We start from the raw sequence: 24,157 nt of genomic DNA on the forward strand, positions 1-24,157 counted from the left end.
TTTTATTGTTAATCTATTTGGGGTTAATCTAATTCTATTGCTGCATGACAAGTTACCCCTAAATTTAGCAGCTTAAAACAATAAATATTTATTATATCATAGTCTCTGTGCTTCAGAAATCTTGGTGCAGCTTATCTGGGTCCTTGGACTCACTACTGTGTCTCATAAATCTGAGATCAAGTTATGGGCTAGAGTTACATTCTTATCAAGGCTGGACTAGGGGAAGAGCCCCTTCCAACCTCACTTTTGTGACTGTAGTCTCAGGTCCTTGTTGGCTATTGGTTGGAGACTTCATTTTTTTTTTCCCACTTGAAACTCTCCATTGGGCAGCTCAAAAATAGTAGCTGGTTCCTCTCAGAGCAAGCAAGTCAAGAGAGTGTGAAAGGGCATGTAAAACAAAAACCACAACTCTTCATAAGTTAATCTTTGAGGGGACAACCCATCATGCTTGTCATCTGTTCATTAGAAGAGTGTCAGTGGGTCAGCCCACATTCAAGAGGAGGAGATAATACCAAATAGTGAATACTAAGAGGCCAGAATCATTGAACCCATCTTAAGTTTGTGCACCACATTCATATTAAATGGCATTGTTCAATTACAGTAAGTTAGAAAAAAAAAAAAAAAAGATTCCAACAGTCTGACTCCTACTTTGTCAGGCTTTTAAAAGAATAAAATCATATAAACCTAACCCAAATTGGCTTTAGCAAAAGAGTAATTTATTTGTTTATGTAACAAAAAAGTCGCAAAGTCTCAGGGTTGTCCTGACTGTAGATCCAGAAGGATTCTGTTCTCCCCCGACACATAACTCTGCTTTCAAAATAGTTTTGAATGGTTCCTATTGATCCATCTTGTGCTCCATCCCCATCCCAAAGCTGGGGGGAATGGAACTTCCCAGCTGACCAATCCTGAGTCACCTACCCAATCCTCCTGAAATCTGGGAGAAAGTGACAGGAGCAGAAATCTAAGTCATCTGAACTGAGAGTGGGGGAAAGAAAAATTGAGGTGCTGTTACCACAACAAGGGGTATTGGCTAATGGGCAAGCAAATCTCTATTGTCCACTGCACTCATCTATTCCTGTAGTGCCCCTACCTGTTCTAACTCATGTGGTTTGCTGTTTTTGGTGAACCTAAAGATGTACATAACAACTCATTTTATTTTGCTGGCAGAAATGAGTAGATAACTATCTTCCTGAATAAAAGAGTTCATGCTAAATAACTTTAAAATTAACAACAAATGGTAATACATAGTCTTGGTATGCAAGTGTGTCCTAGAAAAGCAAAATGTTTCCTAAGCCTTTCCCCCCACCAGCTTCATTGAGATGCAATTGACATATAGCACTGTGTAAATTTAAGGTTTACAATATGTTGATTTGCTACACTTATATCACTGCAAAATGAGTACCACCATAGCATTAGCTAACACATACAACATGCGACATAATTACTATTTCTTTTTTGTGGTGAGAACTTTTAATTTCTACTATTTTAGTAACTTTCATGTACATCTAATGCACTATATTTAACTATAATCACCATGTTATACATTAGATCCCCAGAATTTATTCATCTTCCAGCTGGAAGTTTTTACTCCTTGACCAACATCTCGCTTTTTCCCCCCAAAACCCAGCCTCTGATGAAATACCATTCTAATCTGTTTCTGTGAGTTTGGCTTTCTATGGGTCCTCCCTTTCTTTCTTAGTAATAGAAACCTAAATTTTAGCTTAGAGCATGAGCATACAGAATGAAGACTACATTTTCCAGTCTTCTTGCAAAGTACTATTGAAAGTGACTTAGTTTTGACCAATATGCTATAGTGTGCACTTGAGTTTGGTTTCCTTGAAGGGAGGGTGCATAATCTTTTCTTCCTCTTTTCCATTTTTGTAAGCTGGTGGAAGTAGTGGCTCAAGAGGGAGATTTCTTGAACCATAAAGTGGAATTCAGGTACAAAAAATGAAAGAGACACAAGTTGAAAAATGATTGGCTCACTCAGGACCATGGAGCTGTGCTAACAATCTTATACTACCTACAAGATTTAGTGATAAAGAATTTAAACTCTGTCATGTTTTAGCCACATTTTTGGACTTGTTCACAGCTGAAAATAATCTCATTCTTGATGTAGAAGGACTTCAGATAAAGAAACATCCCTGTCTTCTACTTTACTCATCACTCTTATCTTTTGTTCAACTGAATGTACCAAAGTTCCTAAATGGAAAGGTCTGTTTTCCTTTATTTTTTTCTATCCAGGGCAAAAAAGAGATATTGGTTTATGTAAACATTTCTGGTCTACAGACTCAAATTTATCCTCAGTGGGCCTTGTCAAGATTGGACTTGGTGAATTTAGACTCACCCGAACTGCTTTCTCTAGCACTTCTGTTCCTGATATGTTCACTTTTAACAGCACCATTAGTTTAGAAGAGAAGGAGGAGAGGAAGTAATTTATTAGCAGTCTCAACCTCCACCAGATGTTTAAATGGGAAAAAAAATCTTCACCTCAAAATGATGAAAGAAGAGAATGTGGAGTAGAGAGAGAAGGCAGCTCAGAGACAAAGATATAGCATATAACTCTGGTTTAGGATATTCTGCACCACCATGTGTGGGTAGAAAACATAAGACTGGTTGATTCCACTTGGTTTTTTCTCTGCTGGAAGGAAGGTGTAAGAGATCCAGAGCATAATATCATTTTATCATCATGATACTTATTGTTTTCTGGCAAAAATATAAAAATAAACAGTAAAAAGACATAGCAGAAGGAATCAAAAGGAAAGGAACAAAGAAGAGATGCTGGAAGTTATGGGTGTATCAGAAAAATACAAAGACAGTCTGAACAATTGAGCCTCTGTGAGTGTAAGCCTTCTCATCTGCTGAAGAGATTGTATCTTCCTCATCTCTCCTACTTGGTGGGTGGGGATCAAGTGAAAGAGACTGAATAATGTAGAGCTCTCTAAAGAGCTACATGTATTCCAGTATTTTCATTATCTCTTCAACCTTCCATCATCTATTCTTTTGGTTTAGAAAACTTCTCTTTTTGGAACAGTTCTTACCCATTAGGGTATCTGTAAAATTTGTACATTCTTCATATTAACTCTTTCCATGAATCCTTTCACGTTTTCATCCTAGACTTATTGAAACAGGGTAGTTCTTTAGACTCTTCTATAATCGATGTGACTTATTTTGGGCCACAGTATTTACTCTGCAAGCAAGTCATAACCATCAAGTTGCCATCATTTCCTGGTTTATGTTTGATTGCTTTTTTTTAGTATCAAAATTTCTAATTACCTGAATCAATTTGTCATCAAAATGGTTTTCTGTCTGGAAAGACTTATTCACTCTATTTCCCATTATCTCTCTTAGATCTTCCTTGAGCTTATCTTTTCATTAACAGATTACTATCTATATATCTGATTAGATTTATTTCCTTTAACCTGTTTTATTACTTTCAACTCACTGCATTCAGACAGCCACTGCAATCTTTTCAGGTCATTTCAAAGTTTCCTTTCTGTTTTCCTCAGATGATGTAGTTCTTGTAATGTTTATATCCTTGAAAAAATGTTGAGCTGAGTTGGATTTGCCAAAGGGGGGGAAAAATTGAGGCAAGAATAGTCTTGACACATAAGTTGTGTTACAGACCCATAAAAGGTAATTTTAGTCAAAATGATATAAATCAGATATGATTTTTCTATAGAAATAATGGTAAAATATTTCTGACAGAGAGGTATAGCATTGAATTTTTAAAACAGATGCCCGTATATTTTATATTTAATCCAGTATGAATCATTTTTTAAAAAAATCAGAATACTTAATCTTGTCAAATGTTTTAGTGGAACAAGCTTAGCAAACACAATCATGTACAATTTTATTTAATATATTACTTAGTATTGACTTAGTTATCATATTTTGTCATAGTTAAATCTTATCTTAATAATTCCAGACATATTTATTTTGGAAATATAAGGAGGAAATAAATATTTTTCTAGGTCAAGTTGTTCTGAAATCCTTTTTTCTTTTGCTAAATAATAACAGACATATTTGAGGAAACTTCTAGTCTTTCTTGGAGCCCTTTAAAAAATGATCTGTGGAGAACTAAAAGAAAGCTGAGGTTTTAAAATGGAGTGACTCCTTTGATAAGCAAATCAAACTATATATTAGAGTGAAATCATTTGTGTGGCTCTATGTGCTGATGAATTGATAATTTGAATGTAACTGGCTGAGGTTCATAAATGCAAAATTCTGGAACCAGTCTACTCAACTGCTTCCCCGGGGGATAGACTTTCAAAGAGAATTTGAAATAGATTTCAGACAGAAGTAGTCATACTGAATTTTGCCTGCTAATAACAATGTTATTCTCTTAGGTGAGGACAATATTGAACTCTAAATTTTCACTAAAAGTCTGTGTAAGAATAAGATAAATTAATCTCTCATATATCGCTTGGCACCTGGTACATACTTAGAAGTTATTTATTAAATAAACAAGTGAACTAATGGTTTCTGAATAGTAAAACAACAAATTGAAATGTAAAGTAATTGACTTTGCTTTTATAGAGCCCCAAACAAGAACCTTAACTGGCAGTTTGACCGTATTCGACCCTTTTCCCACCTTAATTTATTCCAGCCCAATTTTGTGTTTTGAGCCATCACAGCAGCAATGTGAACATTAATCAAATACACCCAACTACAAATTTACTCACAACTTACACCTGAGAAGTTGGACACACCATAAATATTCTGCTAAGCTTTCTCTTAAATCTGGCTGCAAGTACCTTACAGGATGATGGTCGTATAAAGTTTTTCTACCTTCATCATATTTATAGTAATGAGTAGTTAATTGACTTCCCTACAGCAGAACTCTCTTCTTTTTGAATTAAAGTAAGAGTAAAGATGGGGATATTAAACTCTATTAATAGTTTAAGATGTAATAAATGGCTCAACCAGAAATAGCTGACTCAGAGACAGACGAAGATATTTTAATTTCTCAACAATTCATATGCAAAGACTGATTCTTCAAGTAGAGAATTGGAGAACTGTGGGATCTGCACCAATTACTCCAAAGCCCAAATATGAGAGAGGGACCTGTGTTCTTTAACAAATTTTCCTGGTGGATTTCGTACATTCTAAAATTTTCAACCATTCTTTACAGTTTCTCCTACTGACTAAAGAAAAATTTTCTCAATTATGATACACATTCTCTTAACTTAAGCATTTTGTTCTATAAAATTTGGCCACATTGACAACTGACTAAAAAGTGCTAAGAGGAGTAATAGAAACAGCAGCTGAGCATCGTATTGATAATAGCATTCATAAATATTTTCCAGAAAAAAGGCAATGCAATTAATACTTATAGAGGAAAAAAATCATTAAAATGAGTATAATATTTGTCAGTAGTGGCTACAAATTCACCAGTATGCCTTAGGACTTTGCCCCATTACTCCCTCTAGTGCCCAGATCATCTCATTTAACATTTTGATTTTTATCATTTGCACTTTATAAGCCCTTTGCAAATTTTCTTTCATCTCTCAGTGATAAAGGCATTTTTAACCTGAATTTTTGGTATGCTTCTTTACCCAAACAATTTTCAAATGTTAGAGAGCATGTGGAGAAGATGCCTGACACATGGACACACCACAGACATTCCATAAGGGATTGTTGAATGGATATAATAATACATCTATCATGTTTTGCAAACAAACATATTCTCATGTAGTTTGTTCTCTGATCTTTCCTTTTTTCTCCCCCTTGGCATTCTATTTTTGTGTTAAAGATGTAACTTTTATTTTTCTAATCTCTCTGGGTATATTAATTAGATATTTTAAAATATACTCCTTTGAATTACATGTTTCTCTGGGAATCACCTTTTGTTGTTGTCGTTGTTGATCTTGGTTGTTATCTTTCGGGCTACCAATGTTCTTTATTTATCTGTCTGCTAGTCTCTGGTTGTCCATTTATATTCAATAATTAAGCCCTGGGAAGGTAGTATCGGTTTTTTCTGTGGTATATGCAGCACGATTTCTCACTTTCCTTGACTGGGAAGTCTATAGGGACCTCAATGTATGGGGAAAAATTGGGGTTGACTGGCAGTCTTTACTTTTGGGTGAAGTAAAGATAGCTGGCTATCAGCTGGGGGCTGTAGAATCCCCAGGGCTGAGGACTTTACTCTGGGACTCTAATATTCATCAGAAAGCTTTGATTCACCTTATTTCTATTTTAATTTCTTTAGCGAAAAACCACTTGTACTTTGCCAGAAGTTATGCTCTGTGTGTGTGTGTGTGTGTGTGTGTGTGTGTGTGTACTGGTGGGATGGAGAAAGGCATTGCGCTCCGTTTTTCCTTTTTTAGACCTTCAATCTGTCCTCTGCTTTTCAGCTCAGCTTCTTACTCTAGCCCTCCAAGGTAGGTGCTGACTTTCATGTCAGTGCCTTTCCGGGATTTTGAAGAGTATATTAGCTCTCATTTCTGCTGCAGTCCCCTCGTAGAGTAGGTCTGTAGTTTAATTTTGAATCAGTTTTTGATCCCAGATTTATTAAGAAGTTGTAAAAAACTAATAAACCGAAACTTTGATTAATAGAATTGGGAGACCAGCAGGGGGAGCTCTCATGCCCTGTGACAAGAGCAGAGCCCAACAGGAAGACACCTTTTCTTTCCTGGAAAGGGCTCAGCCAATGAAAAGCCATAGACTCCCTTTACTATACCCTCCAACTTCATTTTCCCTTGTATAAAAACACGGCTCACTATGATCGCAGATCTTGAATTTTAATTCTCTGCTGATCTCCATCTTTGCTGGAGAAATATCAGGCAGTCTATTTGTTTTAGGTCCACATGTTGGTGGCCCATATAAGAACTGGAGAAGACCTCTGGAGGCTCCAGCTCTGCAGCTGGTGAGCAAACAGGTGTGGTACCTACATTTGAGACTCCTGTGCTCACTGCTTTTCTACCTGGCCCTGGAGTTTGAAGGTATGTCTTCTTCTGGATTCAAGCTCACATGGTCTTTGCATTTGAAGCTCTGCAGGCTTATTCAGGATCTACTTTAATGTTTTGTTCTTTCCAGTTAAGGCCGTGTTCTGTATGGGAATACTTGTTTGGGACTTCGGTCTGATTTTGGATCAGACTGTTTCAACCTAAGCTGGCTGAGCAGCCATTGCCCCATTCCTTTGTGAACAGGGGCTGCTTCAGCTTGCAAGTTGTTTGAATTGAAGTGTTTGAGCTGTAAGTTTTTTAAGCTGTTTGAAAATTATTCGTTTAATCTAAAGAAAACCCTCTGAGAAATAGAATCCTAGTTGTCAATATTTTGAGCCCATCCTCTACAGGAACCATGGTTGATTTTAATGTTTAAAAACTGTGGTCCTCTCTCATGCACATTTATAACCAAAAGAGATTGATCTGACCAAAGGCAATTTAGAATATCAATGGCTATTATGGGGAACTTTTGAAATCCCCAAACTTAATTTTTTTAAAAAACAAATTAGGTTACAATAGCTCAAAAATTTCCACTACTGAGTGTAATTCCTATTTTGTTTAGTATTTTGAAGCTTTTAAATCTTATCAAGAGCCTAAAAATGCCTCTCTTCAAAATTAGATTTTAAGATTAACTGAGACAAACAAATGATTAAAGAAAGATAAAATGGCACCTGAAGTCTCAGGCCCGTCTTCCTTGACTTCTTTGCCTCTGGCGCCACCTCTGGAGCCTTCTTGTCTCCCTCAGCTTTCTGTGGCCACTCTGTCTCCAGTGCCATCTTTCTCTTTCCCTTCTATGCCGCTTATGCCTTCTCTATACCTTCAGTTCCTCTATACTAATTCTCTTACCAAAGCCCCTTTTCCTCTGAACTTGGCAGAATCTGTTCCTTTAAAATTAAGCCTCCTAAGGATCCAGAGGCCAAACCTTTAATTTCTTATATTTCCTGGACAAAATCTGAACTGTGAGCCATAGTCAAAGATTTTTCCAAAGTAGCCAAAGATTCTTACAGATTTGCTGAGGTATTTAATATGGTCATTCAAACTTATCAATCTGGTTTCTCTGATTTATATCAGATAGCTTATAGGCTTGTCCCTGAAGGCCAGGCCTAGAATTGGATGAAAACCACTAACTGGGAAAAATCCTGAAAGATCTCTAGAATTATAACTGGGAGCCCAAGCTTATAACTTATATTATCAGGCTGGGGCAATCACTAGGTGACTTCATAGAGCAATTTCTAGGGCTTTCCCAAAGCCCGTTGATTGGAACAAAATTTAGGCTTGTACACAACAGTCAGACTAACCCCTTCATGACTATTATAATTGACTTCAGATTATTTTTAAAGAAAAGTCTGGCATCCCTTCAGATGTTGATTCCACTTGGGTAGCTTTTAACTGTTTGTTTATTAATGGGCTGAGCTGGGACCTTTCTCTTCTTGTAAAAAGGACCAGGTGGAATAGGAAATTATGTCCACTCCAGATTTAATTAATATGGCAAACTAGCTCTCCAACAGTCTAGATGAGTCATCTAAAAGGAAGGCAGCTAAAATTCTTAATCTTCAACTCCAGCAAATGAAGGCTCCTAAATGAAATCAAAATTCTCCTAGGTTCTGTTATTATTGCAAAAGCCAGGATGTTCGAAAAGAGATCATTACAAACGTAAGTGCTTTAGGCACTTTCAGCTCTCTAACCAGCCTTTCCAACATCCTTCCAATTCTCAAAGATGGGGCTCCAAGGAATTAGAGGAGCTCTTCTCAATGTCCCTCTTAATTGGCTTGTTGAAACATTTCTCCAGATTGGGGATGAGTCTCTCCAAGTTCTAACTGACACCAAAGCCACACTCTCGGTTCTCAACCCCACTGCTATAAAGCAGCCCCTGCCTTGGAGAACTAAAAATGTTCAAATAGTGGGGAATCACTAATGAACCTCAAGAAATTCCTGTCTCTGAACATCTTTCTTTCTGTTTAGGCCCTTTGAGAGATACATATCCTTTTCTCCTTAGTTCCTCTGCCCCTACCTATTCATTAGCCCAAGACTTCTTAAATAGATACTGTGTTGGAATTTCTTCCTCTCAACAAAAGGGAAATGATTCTAGAATTTGACAGTAGTCATCAAAGTAATCAACCAGATGAATTAAATGACACTTTTTTTTTTAAACCATGAGTGTGTTTTTTAAAATTGTCTTTATTATTTATTTATTTATATTTTTTGTTGCGTTTTATTTAGTTGCAGCCTGCAGGATCTTAGTTGAGGCATGCAGGATCTTTCTGTGGGGCGTGGACTCTTCGTTGTGGTGCGTGAGCGTCTCTCTAGTTGTGTCCCATGAGCTCCAGGGTGCATCGGCTCTGTAGTTGTGGTGTGTGTGGGGCCCAGAGTATATGGGCTCTGTAGTGTGTGGCACGCGGGCTCTAGTTGAGGTGCATTAGCTCAGTAGTTGTGGCACGTGAGCTTAGTTGTCTCCGCGGCATGTGGGATCTTAGCTCCCTGACCAGGGATCAAACCCGGGTCCCCTGAATTGTAAGGCAGATTCTTTACCACTGGACCACAAGGGAAGTCCCTAAATGACCCTTTTGATAACTTTTTTTGTTCTCTCTCTGCCGGTACTAGAGTTAATTCTGGGAGCATTGATTATTTATCCCTATTGAATTAGTGAACATCTTCCTTATGGGCAAAAATTCTGATATTGGTAAAATTCACAGAGCACCTTCCATCAACCTACTGCATAGCTCAGGGAACTCTACTCAGTGCTCTGTGGTGACCTAAATGGGAAGGAAATCCAAAAAGGCTGGGATATATGTATACGTAGAGCTGATTCACTTTGTTGTACAGTAGAAACTAACACAACATTTTAAAGAACTATACTCTAATAAAAATTAATTAGAAAAAGATTCAAATAGATCTTTCAAAACCTCATCACAGAATTAATCAATACCCTATAAGTAAAGAATCCCTTCAAGGCATAAAGCCCATTTTAGAAGATTACAAGGCTCAAAGCCTCATTATCCCTTGTGCACTCCCTGTACATTATCCCTGTTAACACTCCCATTTTGCTGTGTGAGCAAACCTAAGAGCCAAGGTTAGAGGTTTATCCAACCTCTGAGCAATAAACAACATTATTATCCCTTGACACCCTGTTGTTCTAACCTTCATATGTGATTACCATTCATTCCCACCAGAAGTAAATTCTTTCCTGTAATTGATTTATGCAGTGCATTCTCTAGTATTCCAGTTGATGAAGCTAACCAATACCTTTTTGACTTCACTTGGGAAGAAAAACATTTCACTTGGGCAGTAATGCCTCAGGGTTTTACTGAGAGTCCTTATTATTTCTCACAAATCCTGAAGGCTGATTTGGATGATATAAAGTTCCCTAGAAGTTCTACTTTGTTGCAGTATGTGGATGCCTTGCTTCTTTACTCTCCTTCTCAAGCCTCCCCACAGGAGACAGCATCCACTTGCTACAGCTCTTATCCTTCAAGGGACACAATGTCACCAAAGAAAAATTGCAGTTTGCCCAAACCCAGGTTCAATATTTAGGGCATCTGATATCAGAACAAGTGCTATACCCTAGATCCAGATAGACTTCATGGTGTCCTAAATTTCCCCAAACCGCAAATTAAGTGCCAACTGTGAGGTCTTCTTGAGCTACATGGTTATTGCTGAAACTGGATTCCCAGTTTCTCTCTTATTGTCTGTATGTTTTACTAAATAACAACACTGACCCAATTTATGGGGAAAACCAGGTAACATAAACCTCAATGTCTTAAAGGGGAGTTTGATGAACCCACATGCTTTTGTCCTTCCAATTATCAGATTCCCTTTTTCCTTCTTGCATATGAAAAAGAAGAGGTGCCCTTGGGGTACTCACACAAAAAGATGGGGAACACCATTGACCATAGGGTATTGTAGCCAGCAACTGCACCTTGTGGCATGGGGATACCCCCTGCTTTAGAACCATTACAGCCACTACCCTTTTGGTTAAGTCCACCTAAAAAAATTGTTGTGGGATCCCCTTTAACCATTTTACCTCATGGAATAGAAATTCTCCTAAATTCTCATCACAGTCAACAATTCTCAGTCAGCCACTTCATATGAGGTCCTTTTGTTAACTGCTCCTCACATAACTCTTACATTGTAACAACCTTAACCCTGTTGCTCTTGCCTCCTTCCTCACCAATGAAGTCCTTCAAGGCCACTTGACACTGACAAACCATCTCCTGACTCCTAGTGATGATTATAGGAAACTCCTCTATGTAATGCTGACTTCTCATGGTTCAACTGACGGATCATATTTAAAAGGTGACAATGGCAAATACTATGCTGGTATGTTATTACAACTCCTTTTGATGTTGTGGAGGCAACATCTTTACCTTTGGCTAATTCAGCCCAAAAGTCTTACACAGACTTGTACTTCAGCCAAGGACAAAACTGCCTATATTTATACTGATAATAGATATGCTTGCGGAGTAACTCATGATTTGGGAATGTTGTGGAAGCAACATGTCTTCCTTACTTCCAATGGAAATAAAATTTAAAAGACCCCTATGTTCAGAAATTATTGGATGCAATACTTTTACCTATCCCTTTAACTATTATTAAGATTCTGGGTATTTTAAATTTGACTTACTGGAAGCTAAGGGAAATCACTTTGCTAACATTTCCACAAAGAATTATGCCCTTAAAGAGATCAACAGGCCCCCAAACCTCTGTCATGGTCCAAAGGGACATTTCCCCAAATGATATCTTAGAAAAATTGGCTAAAGAAGCCCAATAATTGGCCTCAGAAAAGGAAAAACAAGTTTGGAAATTCAACAATTGTTGGTTTGATGTAAAGAGAAAGCTCAAGTTTGGACCAAATAACAGCCCAGTCCTACTGAAGACTCTAAAATTTCCACTCTTAACCACTATACAGGTGTTACACCATTGGTCTACTGACAAAATGATAGCATTCATGAATGAATATTGGTGGGGAAACATTAACAAGGTAGTAGTGACTACGTCACTCATCCCATTTGTCTAAAGTACAACCCAGAGAAGCCTTTTTTATTTTGTTCCTGGATATTTTAAACTGACTAATGGACCATTCAAGGTCTGGCAAATGGATTTCATACAATCTTCCCTGTCTAATGGATATAAATATGTCTTAGTCATGGTCTGTATGTTTTCACATTGGACTGAATCCTTTCCTTGCAGACAGGCTACTGCTCATCTGTGGCTAATGCCCTTTTGGAAAAGATTATCCATGCATGGGAAACTTCTCTCAAGCCTCATAGTGATTGAGGAATCCATTTCACTGGCCAGGTGCTTCAACAAGTCTATGCTGTATGGCTGGTTTTATAACACTTTCACTGTGCTTACCACTTTCAGTTCTCTGGTTTAGTCAAATGTACTAATGGCATTATTAAGACTCAACTGGCAAAATTTGTAGAGGCCCTCCAAATACCTTGGCCAAAAGCACTGCCTTTTGTTCTTCTAAATCTCAGATCTACCCCTTTTTTAAATTCATAATCTCTCACCCAATGTACTTGGCTCCTGCTTCTTTTGACCCACAACTGATTAAAGGAGAGATACTCCAATATTATAAAGGCCTAATTGCTTCTATTAAAAATAACCATGTTTTGGTAGAGCAATCTTTTCATGGTGTGCCCTTAGAAGACAAAGACACTAAGCAGTGCACCTTGCAATCTGGAGATTTTGTGTTTTGGAAAAGACACCTCCAGAAGAACTCTTCAACCTCTCTGGAAAGATTCCTATCAGGTACTCTTAACCAACCCTTGTACTGCCACTCCAAAGAATAAACTCTTGGATTCATGTGACACACCTAAAGATAGCACCAAACTCTTACTGGACCTGCACATCATCTGGTGACCTGAAAGTAAAGACTTCCTGCAACTGAAGCAGATGACATCTGATAAGATAGCTTTCCCAAGTTATCTGGACCAGGCCTGTTGGAAGTTTGTAGCCAAACCTTTGATGATTATATAACCCTTCAGATAATCTCCAGTGTCTATGATCTTGATAACATATGAATTTCAGATAAAAAGCATCTGAGAATTCTTCTTCCTACTCCTCCTTGTTACTCAAATGTATCCTCAATAAGTTTCCAATCTGTGCACTTTCCTTCTGATGTGAGACACTACTTCCAGGAAATGCCCTTCCTGACATTGAAGGACAAAAAGCTGCTGAAACTAGGAAACTTGACTCTTAAACAGTGATGCTTTCAGAGAAAGATATTGAGCAAAAGGGGGAAATGTAAAAATAAAATAAAAACTTCAATTAAATTGAGTGAGGTGACCAGAAGGGGGATCTCTCAGGACCAGTCCAAAGGGCAGAAGAAAGACTCCTCTTTTTTCCTGGTATGGACTCAGCCAATAAAAAGCCATGGACTGTTTACTATAGCCTTCCCTACTTCCTTTTTCCCTCTATAAAAACATTCTTCCTATGCCATGTGGGGACTTGCACATGGCTCCTCTTGCAGACCCTGAACTGCAATTCTCTGCTGATTTTTAATAAACCCATCTTTGCTGGAGAAATAACTGGCAATCTGTTTTAGATCACAAAGTGCTGTTAAATTTCTGAATGGTTAGTTGTTTTGTTTTATTTGGCTTTCTGTTGTTAATTTCTAGTTTTATTATGATGGGTTCAGAGAATGTGACATTTATAAGTTTGGACTATGACACTATTTTAAGTTGTGTTTTTTTTTTTTTTTTCTTATACTGAGGATATGAGCTACATAGTGAATTTGGCTGCTCATCACTTGGATTCTCTTCCTATGCTTGGAAAATTCTCCTCCAAATGAATCCTAGGGTGGTACAGAAACCTTTTCTTAAGATTGAAGCTGGTGGACAAAGCTCACTTCTGCACTTGCCCTGGAGATCAGTGCAGTAACTGGCTGCTCTCAATAAAGGGTGCTAATGTAATTCCTTAAGTCTTAGTTCAAATCTTTGTCATTACTCAATAATATCTACATTCTTTTATTTTCTGCCAGTGGGGTATTGAGAATACGTGTCAGTTTAAATGCAGTTATGAGTAGGACATAGAAAAGGAGGTAATGTGGAGACTAGTCAGATTTGGAGATTTCACTGCTTTACTGAAGGTTTTCCTTCCTCTGTACTTATTGGTGTAGTCACAATCCGATGCTTAATTGGAGATCTTCTTTCCTACCTTTTGGTACTGGATTCTCCATCTTGGACTATCTACTTGATTCACCAAGTGACCCTTAAGAATGTAAGTCACAGTCAGTTTTGGTCCTGGTGAAATTTTCAGACTTCTTCAATCACTCCCACCCACAAAACACACACAGCTGCACACACATAAAGATATGATCACAGGTAACACTAATTCCTTCATAGTGAAAACTGGTGATTATTTTTTTCGGGGGGGAAACAAGTACACTTGTTTCTGTTTGTCCCTCTTTTGATATGTTTAATCAAGTGCTTTTTGAAATTATTGGCTTTTTCCTTACCCCAATCCCACTTTGTTCCTTTATTTAAAAAATTAATCCAAGTTTTTTTCTGTTGATAGCAGCTCTCTTTTAGAATGTATCATGTTTACTTGATAATATCTATTATACATAAAGGGAAGAAATGTAAATATTCAGGCTCAATTTGACATCTTAAAATCAATAGTTTATTGCCTGTGCTTTCTTATAAAAATAAAGCATTCATAACACCTCCACTAGCATGAATCTTTTTGGTTTTTTGTCTTATGATTTCCTTTACAATTTTAGGTCCACATAAAGTAATTTACCTCATTGGTCTCAGCAGTGCATGTGATTTCTTATAAGTACTCAGATGCAAGGTTGTATTAAGGATCTGATTAAGCAAAAAAACAATAAATATAAACATCTGGCGTTGAGGGGTACATTTCACGTGCACACTTAGACTCTCTTAGTAAACTCACCTTTTAGATATCAATTTATCTAACCCCAAACCACTGACACATGTTTGTTCATTAGGCTGACAAGGAAAACTTTTGGTGAAGTGCTATATCTCCATTTAGGCTTCTTAATGTTCTAGCTTTTTCTGACTTGGGTTTGACCCCCTCCATGACTTTCCTTGGGAACATTTTTATTGGAGTGTGTTATTTTCACTACTTTCACATGGCTAGCCCTTATACACAAATTCTATTCTACTCAATCATAAAATTAAATAAGAAATTTAAACTCCAAATTAGTCAAATTATCCCTATTTCTAGAGCTCTGGATCCTATTCACTTACTTTTTGCTCAGGAGACATATATTAGATAACAAAAGACATTCAAGCTCTCAGAATATTAATGAAAGCCCAAATTCCTCAACATTAATAGCATTTATAAAAGCAGTCTTCTTCCTCTATCTGTATTTTTCTTCTTATTTCACTTTATAAAAGATAAGACAAAAATAGCCAAAGTTAGGAAGAAAAAGTAGAAAAACAGTATATCTAGCACATGGTAATGGAGGGAGAAGGACTTATATCCCTGTCTGAATAGAAAAGTTAGCCAAGAGACAGAAGCCTTCTCCAGTTAGCAAAATGGATATCAGCCAGGTTTGCAAGGAGGTAGACAGTATGTCAGTGTAATTTTGACCAGAAGCCAAAGGGATAAACCTGGGGCCAAATAGGAAAGAAATCCTCACTGCCCTAGAGGTCCAAACAAAGACAGGGGACAATAACTTGAGCCAGAAGTTGAAAACAAGAAAGGTTAACTAGATCAGCTACAACCTTTGAGGTTGAGAGCTTTGCAGACTAAAGGAGAATTTGACAGGTGTGCTGTAAAAGTCTGTATTTTTAAAACTCCACTGCTTAGTATTTTAAAGAGAAATACACCAAACATAAAACTACTTGTAGTTAAGAAAATGTTAGATATCAGTGCTTCTTATATTATTTTAGAAAATTTGAGATGAGAAATTTGAGATGATTCAGTAAGAGCTTCCTGCCTTCACAATACAAATACCACCACCTCACCTCCTTTCAGTTTCAGAGACAGAGGTGCTCCTGCAGGATTCAAGGTCAATATCTCCATTTATGCTTTAAGTTTCATCTTCTCCTACTTGAATCTTCAGGGACCTTGTTTCATCATTCCTATCTCCTTTCCTGCTAACCTTCAACTAATCTCTCTTTAATATTTCTTTCACATCTAAACATATTTAAGCAAACATATACTCTATTTTAAAAATACTCCTCAATTATATATTCTCTCTCTAGCTAATACCCTACATCTCTTTCTCCCTTTATAGCCAAGCCTTGTGAAAATTAATTATTTTTATTTTTATTTCTTTGTGGCTTAATTTAATCCAATTCACACTTCAGTCCATTGCAGTCTGACCTAGCTCCAAATATTCTAAACATTTTACCCTTTTAATATTGCCATTAAGGAGTTTTTTTGCAATTAAATCCAATGAGCATTTCTAGTCCTTATTTTTATTTGATCCACTAAGCATTTGACTTCTTTACTTCTACCAACATTCATACATGTCATTCTCTGGAACAAATTTCACCAGGCATTTTGTCTTCTTTCAAAGGACTCTATTCAGTGAGTTTGTGCATATTTTACCACACAGGTAGCAGAACAGTGAAAAGAGGGGATGTCTAAGAGAGTGTAATTAAAAAACAGGATTTCAGGAAGATACCCTTAGGTGGGATATTTTCCTCCTTTGACTGTTGGCTTCAGAGTGCAGATCAGAGACCAAAAATCACTCAGTGAATAAGGTGGTGTTTCATTTCAACCTAGGAAGTAGTTTGGCAACTTCCAAAAGGAAGCAATACAAGAAAACTTTGTTTATTGCATTTGTCCAAGTATGACTTCACACTTGGAGAATAAATTTTCCCTGTTACCCATTTTGCAAGAATAATGACAATTTCTATTTGTTCTCCCAATCTTTAACACTGTCTAGAACCCAAATAAATTAAGAAAGTGTAGTTAGTCACACTATTAAATGTATATGTCACTAAAGGTGTAAGAATTAAGAATATACATTTTAAAATTTTTAAATGAGTTTTAAAAATTGAAAAACTTTAGATAACACTGGGAAAATTAGAAATATTCACTATTGTCTGTGAAAATATAAAAGATAATATGAAGTTGGAGAATGAGGCCCCATAGAAAGTGTTAAAATTTTGAATATCACATTTTTGATGTTATATTTTCCTATTTGAGAATTTTTTGAAAGTTTAGAAAATGCATACTTTTAAAAGGATAGTTTTAAAAAGAATATTCTAAAATGGTATTCACCTTAATCTCTACTTTTTATTACTTCTCCTTCCATTGAGTATTTATAAACATCCACAAGCATTAAAAACTCTGAAATGAGCATGGCTAATTATACTGGCTTCGCATATTTGGTAGAAAAGAGAGAATAGGTGACTTCTCTCAAATGAGATGCAAATCAGAAAATATATGTGATTTAATGGCAGATTAACATCATTTATTTTCATATTCACTACATTTTGTTATTTTTAATAGAATTCCATTTGCCAGGATTTGGCTCCAAAGTGTAAGTTATTTAACAGATATCATTAGGTTGCTAAGCATTAACACTTAATTATCATATTAATAAACAGTTATTACTCTCTTCTACACTGAGCCTTGCCTCTGCTGCATTAGTATGCATGCACTGCTCTTAGGCAACTTAATTGTCCTTAAAGGAAATCATTACAATTTAAATGAAATTGGGAGCTACTGGTTAGGGAAGGCTGTAAGGCATGCACAATACATAATAAACAAGGAACCGTAATTTCCCCAAGTCACATTTTTTTCAGTAATTTCACATCACAGCACTATGTCTGTTTGGTTAAGGAGAAAACAGTACATTTTTTTGCCTTGCAATTTTGCAAGGACACCATTTAACCAAGGACAAGCAAGACTCTGGAGTGGTAGCAAAAAAACTTGAGGTAAATCAAATAATTTCTTTGCGGCTGGTAAACTGTTGTCAGCATTTGCAAAACAGTCAATGAAGCAATAAAGTAGAGCATGGTGGGCAGCCATCAACCACCATGTCTGCCTCTAGGATGGAGGGCAACAGGAGGCCAAAGACTTTATGGGGACAGCTGTTGCCTCTCCCCATATGTGATTTTGTTTGTTCACTTCACAGCAACACACTTCACATACTGCCACAAAAATGGAGAATAGGATCACTCTCTTGTGTCATGTTACCCCCTTCTCATAGTCAAGAGCTCATTTTTTGCACCCTTAATCATAAAATGATTCAGTTTAGTGATTTGAGCTGAACACTCTCTGCTATTAAAATGCAAAGAGTTTAAGTATCCCTGGACTCTTATTTTTGAAAGATAATTAATCAATGTTTTACACAATCTTAAACAGCTCTTCATTTTTAGTGAGCTATTCATGATGAAAACAAGGATTTAATTCATGTGGGTATTTAGCAATTTCAGATTAATTAGTTAGCAACTGAGAGTTAACCTTATTAGTGCCCAACTGTGTGGGACTGCATGAGGGATGATAGTGAAATGAATAAACACCCTTCCTTTTCTGAAATATATAAACAATAACATAGGCAGTTAAACTATTACAATTAAACCTCAGAACTGCCAAGTGTTGAGGAATTTGAACTAGGCACCTACTAAGCACATTGCAAATGTTACCTTTCACTGACACAATTTGTACATGTGCATTTTACACGCCAGGAAGAAATCTCATTTTGCTTGCTAGACAACTGAGATAGGAAGAACTCGTTAACTTCGCCTGGGTCTCATAGCTATTAAATGGCTGTACCAGGTTTAGATTCTAGGTCTCTCTGCCTCTGGAGCACATCTTCACACTTGAGCACCTCACTACAAACCCCCAAACACCTGTATTATTACCACAGACCATCCTGTTACATCTTGAGCTTTCTATTAATGCAAGAAGAAAAAAATTGATTTAGTAATCTTTAAAAGAACTTACAGAGACTCCCTCCTCTTAGGCAATAGGGGTTACTGTATTTTTCTGTGCTTCTCCGTTAGTAGGAACGCTTTCTGAGTAAAGCCTATATTATGGCAGCTCTTCATAGAATTATGTCTTCTTTTTTCATAGAAAAAAATAACCAAATTAGTAGGCAGAAGTGAGGAATGAGCATTGGCAAATGTGTTGCATAGAATAAAGTTGTGCCACATTTTAAAATGTTTCTGTGTTCCTGGAATCCTTGCGGCGGATTACTGAGTTTTCAGATTGGTGCTAGAAGTATGTCCTTAACCTTGTGATCTCCAGGAATGTGAACTTGGGTACGCTGTTTAGCCTCTCTGAGCTTCAGCTTTCAAGTAAGTAAAAGAGTAATAACTTAAACCATACTTATTCTATAGGTTTTTAAGGGGACAAAATCGATTTTCATGACTTTTTTTATACTACAAAGTAATAAACAAGCAGCAATTTGTTCTTATTGACTTGTCATGGTGTAATAAAAAAAGCATGGGACTAAACTCAGACAGACCTAGGTTGGAATCACAGACACCAATTATCTGATAATGGAATGTTATTCCATCTCTCTTGGCTTCAGTTACAGTGTCTCTAAACTGGAGATAATGACACTTGTATTATAGTTGTAGTAAAGATTAAAAAAAATTATATAAATTTCTAGGATACAGAATACCTGAAGAAAATGATACCAATTGCAACCATTAATCCACATGTGAGTTGAGTAATCTAATAATAAAAACCAAAACATAATTCCAAGAGTAATGTACAGAATCTATATTTAGAATTTATAATTTATGCTATTAGGCCCAAATTATGCGCCTACTTAGATTCACTAATTCCCACTTTCCTTCTCTGTTGTTTGACCAGTAGAGGATATGACCACAGCAACCTCCTCTGCTTATCACTAAATCTCTAAACACTGCTGGCTGTCACACCTCTCTTGGGTTAAAGCCTAAGGAGTCTCCATCATCTCTCCTGCAGTGGAAGTTACAGTAGCTCCAAAGTCCAAGCCCATATATGATACCTTGTGCTGGCAGAGCTTTAATAACAAACTTATATTTGTTTTCTCTCCATTCTTATGGCACGTTTATTTCTACCTCCCTCTCACTACCTGGAATTTCTTTCACCAACAAAACATTAGCATGCAAACCTTAGCTAAAGCTACAGTTTTGAAGGGATGTGGACTGAAAAAATTGACCAGGACTGGCCCTGGAAAGTCAATCTGCAGGATGGATTTTAAAGTGGGTTTGACACTTTTAATGTATTGTTGGATTTGGTTTGCTAGTATTCTGTAAAGGATTTTTGCGTCTATGTTCATCAGTGATATTGGCCTGTAATTTTCTTTTTTGTGGTATCTTTGTCTGGTTTTGGTATCAGCGTGATGGTGTCCTCATAGAATGAGTTTAGAAGTGTTTCTTCCTCTGCAATTTTTTGGAATAGGTTTGGAAGGATAGGTCTTAACTCTTCTCTAAAAGTTTGGTAGAATTGGCTTGTGAAGTCTTCTGGTCCTGGGCCTTTGTTTGTTGGGAGTTTTAAAATCACAGATTCAATTTCAGTACTTATAATTGAACTATTCGTATTTTCTATTTCTTCCTTGTTCAGTCTTAGAAGGTTGTACTTTTCTAAGAATTTGTCCATTTCTTCTAGGTTGGCCATTTTATTGGCGTATAGTTGCTTGTAGTAGCCTCTATGGGCCTTTGTATTTTTGTGGTGTCGATTGTAACTTCTCCTTTTTCATTTCTAATTTTATTGATTTGGACCCTCTCCCTTTTTTTCTTGGTGAGTCTGGTTACAGTTTTATCAATTTTGTTTATCTTTTCAAAGAAACAGCTTTTAGTTTCATTGATCTTTTCTATTTTTTTAGTCTCTATTTCATTTATTTATGATCTGATCTTTATGATTCTGATTGAAATAGGACTTATTATCAGTAGCGTGTTAATAACTTTTTACATTCAATGACATCATAGTCATGTTTTCACTTGAGGTGTAAAGGTAAGGCAAGTACAGTTCATCAATGCAAGTAGAATGATAATTAAACATTTAATAAGGTTGTATGACTTTTTTATGCCTTTGGATACCTTATGAAAAGCTAATTGCCAACTTAAGGTAGGCTGTCAAAGCAAAAGAGTATTATGATAGATTTTTAACGAGACTTTTATCTTTTGTAGTCACCAGGCAGATTCTGTTGAAAATCAGACCAAAGATCTGATTATAGGATTGGTAGAACTGCAAAAGGGTTTTGATGTTGTTGTTGTAGCCTCAACAGGTGTCTTATATCAAAGTGAGAGCCATGGCAGTGAAATAGAACGAGGCAGTGGTAATAAATCCATATAAATCAAAGTCCTGCTGGACTAATGAAATTTTTAGGAGTTTAAACATCTGGGATATTGCAAGATATCTTGCATTAAATTAAAGGCAAGTTGTTGCTTATAGAAATATAAACCACTGAGAAAAAGCCATCGTGCTTTATAAGTCTTTTTGCACTATGCATGCAACATACACATCTCTTGAGAATATAGCTCCAATCCATTGATCAGGAAATTTTGAATGCTGTCAGTACTGAATGAGGTTCAAAGTTCTAGTCTTCAGTGCAGGCTGCCCTGCTGTTGTGGCCATTTCATCCATTGATCAATTTATGCTAGATGAATCAGTGGTAGAAAAGGATCCTGTGTTGAGTCTTTGGGTATGGGACAATCACATAGGGTCCTGGAGCAAAGCCAAGATCACCATGGCAGAGAATTACCCTCCATTTGAAAAGCATAGCTTTGCATGCATGTGCTAGCAACTGTTTTCATTTAAGCAACTGGTTTTGTCTGAGCACCTGACCAAGACACACCATGAGATTATGAAACCAGAGCTTTCCACCATGAACAAAGTTATTTTGAATTCAGCTAGTTCTAAGGTTAAGCAGGTGCTATAGCAATCGAATATTTAATGGAAGTGACACATTTAGGAGTAGGCTGAAGCAGATTCAGAAAGTACAAATAAATTAAATGAACAGATGGCCCAGACTCCCTTGTCACTTATTTCTGTTTATCTGATGTTTATACTTCAGCTCACAACTATGTCCTTATGGAGGGTAACTTTTAATCAGTTGATGGAGAAAGTAAACACTTAAGCCTGGCTCACAGATGGACCACCACAATGCGTTGACATTTTTGGAAAAGGGGCTACTGCAGTGTCATACCCACATTCATAGGTGGTCCTGAAAGAAATTAGTCAAATTAAATCATGTGAGGGAGCAAAGCTGTGAACAAAATACTCAGTCATCTATTTTGTACAGAAGGAGGTATCATCTAGCATATGGATATGCAGGAAATGCTGTGTAATGGATAATGACTGGGAAGAAATAAGAATGGAAGACTGGGGATAAGGATGTCTGGAGAAGAGTTACATGGATGGACTTATAGGAAAGGACACAAAGTATGAAGACCTTTTTGTCTCGTAAATGCCACCAGTGTGCTTTCACCAAAGAGCAGGCTCTCAAAAATTAGGTGAGAGATGACCTATACTGTGCATGTGAGCAAGTCTCTTTTCTTGGTCATCTTGTTACCTGCAAGATGGACCTATAAACAGAATAGCTATGGTGGCATGGCTGGAAGCTATGTATTTGTCAAAAATTGTGGGTTGCCTATTGCAAAGGCTGAATTACCTACTGCAGAATGTACAACCATTGAAAAATAACAGTTCTAGCTCTTTCATATGGTACTATTACTCAGAACAACCTTTTAGTGACAGGTAGTTTATAACAGGCACTTTGGAGGGAACAGAGATTACTTTCACTTAAAATGATATACATTGAAGATATGGATTTGTCTTCCCTACTCCTGCTAGCTCCACCATTTGATGATCATGACTTTTAGAATGCCTCATCCAATAACATTGTGCCCCACAAAACATTGCTTCTAACTAAGGGAACCATATTATAGGAATGCCATGATAATGGGTGTATGACCATGGCATTTTCTGATTTTACAATGTTTTCTATTATCCAAAATGATCGTTCCCATAGAATGACAAAATGGCCCATTGAAGTCTCTGCACAGTGTCAACTTGGGGTCAACACCTTGAAGTGTTTGAGGCACTCTTTGGTCATCTATTGCTGTACAACCAACCATTCCTACACTAAATGGTTTAAACAAATTATTATCTCTCACTCTTCTGTTGGTTAATAAGTTAATCTGCAATGTCATCACTGGAGGTTTTCAGATAGCTTAGACCAAATATTGGGGCTGAGGCTGTAGCTGGGCCTGCAAAGGGCTTGATGGGGCTGATCGCTCACTCACATGATATGAGGAGCTCAGCTGGAGCTGATAAGTGGAGAATCTACACATGGCCTCTTCATGAAGCTTGGGCATGATGGCTATGTTCTGGAAGAAGCATTCCAATACAAGGTGTTGTAAAAGACATACGTGGAAGCTGCAAATTCTTATGATCCAGGTTATAATATCATCATTAGCACTATTTTTGTTCAAAGTACTCACTAAGGCTGGCTCAGATTCATGGAGGTAGAGGAGGGGGAATTAGACTCTACCTCCTGATGTGAGACTGACAAATTACATTGCAGAAGAGTGTATGGAATAGAAGATATTTTTGTGGCCATTTTTGAAAATACAATGAGTTCAAATGCATTGTCCTTTTGGAGGTATTATATGTGCTGATCCAGTGGCTGATTTACGGAGTTGCATTCCAAAAGGGTCAGATAACAAAAGGAAGAAATAGGATTGATCCCCTCATTATAGCTCCCAGTGACCAAATTGCAGAATTTTTACAGCCTTTCTTCCCAACCAGTAACTGCCAAAACAGAGGTTCTGTTTACTATGGGTATAATTTCGACCAGAGGAAAATATAAGAGTTTCACTGAAATAGAGGTTGCATATATCACTAGGCCATATTGGGCTCCTCATTCAAGGTGATTAGCAGGCAAAGAAAGAACTACTGGATTACCTGGTTTAGTTAAACCTATTACTAAGAGAAACTGGGTGTGCTTCTGCACAATGGATGCAGGAAGGAATATGTATGTAATGAATGACTTGTAAGGTAACATTACTTGACATGTCTATGCAGAAAATTTCAGCTGAACACGAACAAGACAGCCACACTCAGAACCTTCAGATATGAAGATCTTGGTCACTTCACTACTTTGCTAAGCCCGTGAAATCTTGGTCAAGGCAGAAGGGAGTGGTGGATCTAGAACGGGTTGGAAGAGGAATATCAATTATAGTTTGGGGGAAGCTTGCAGCAATAGGGACTATAGCATGGTGTGCTAACCCTCTGCAATACATTTTAGAATTTTGCAACTGGCTACAAAATGATTGCATTTTCAC

The 24,157-nt window shown here is 37.0% G+C and overlaps 1 long non-coding RNA gene across 1 annotated transcript in view; it reads right to left on the reverse strand.

Moving 5' to 3' along the window:
• The window catches only part of LOC309615958, a 28,577-nt gene continuing 4,420 nt past the window's right edge, over positions 1–24,157 (reverse strand). The window contains exon 2 of the long non-coding RNA XR_014237176.1: positions 1–24,157. This is a non-coding gene — a long non-coding RNA (uncharacterized lncRNA).

The sequence above is a fragment of the Balaenoptera borealis genome, assembly GCF_965194805.1.
Source record: "Balaenoptera borealis genome assembly, chromosome: 18".
NCBI classification, from domain to species: domain Eukaryota; kingdom Metazoa; phylum Chordata; class Mammalia; order Artiodactyla; family Balaenopteridae; genus Balaenoptera; species Balaenoptera borealis.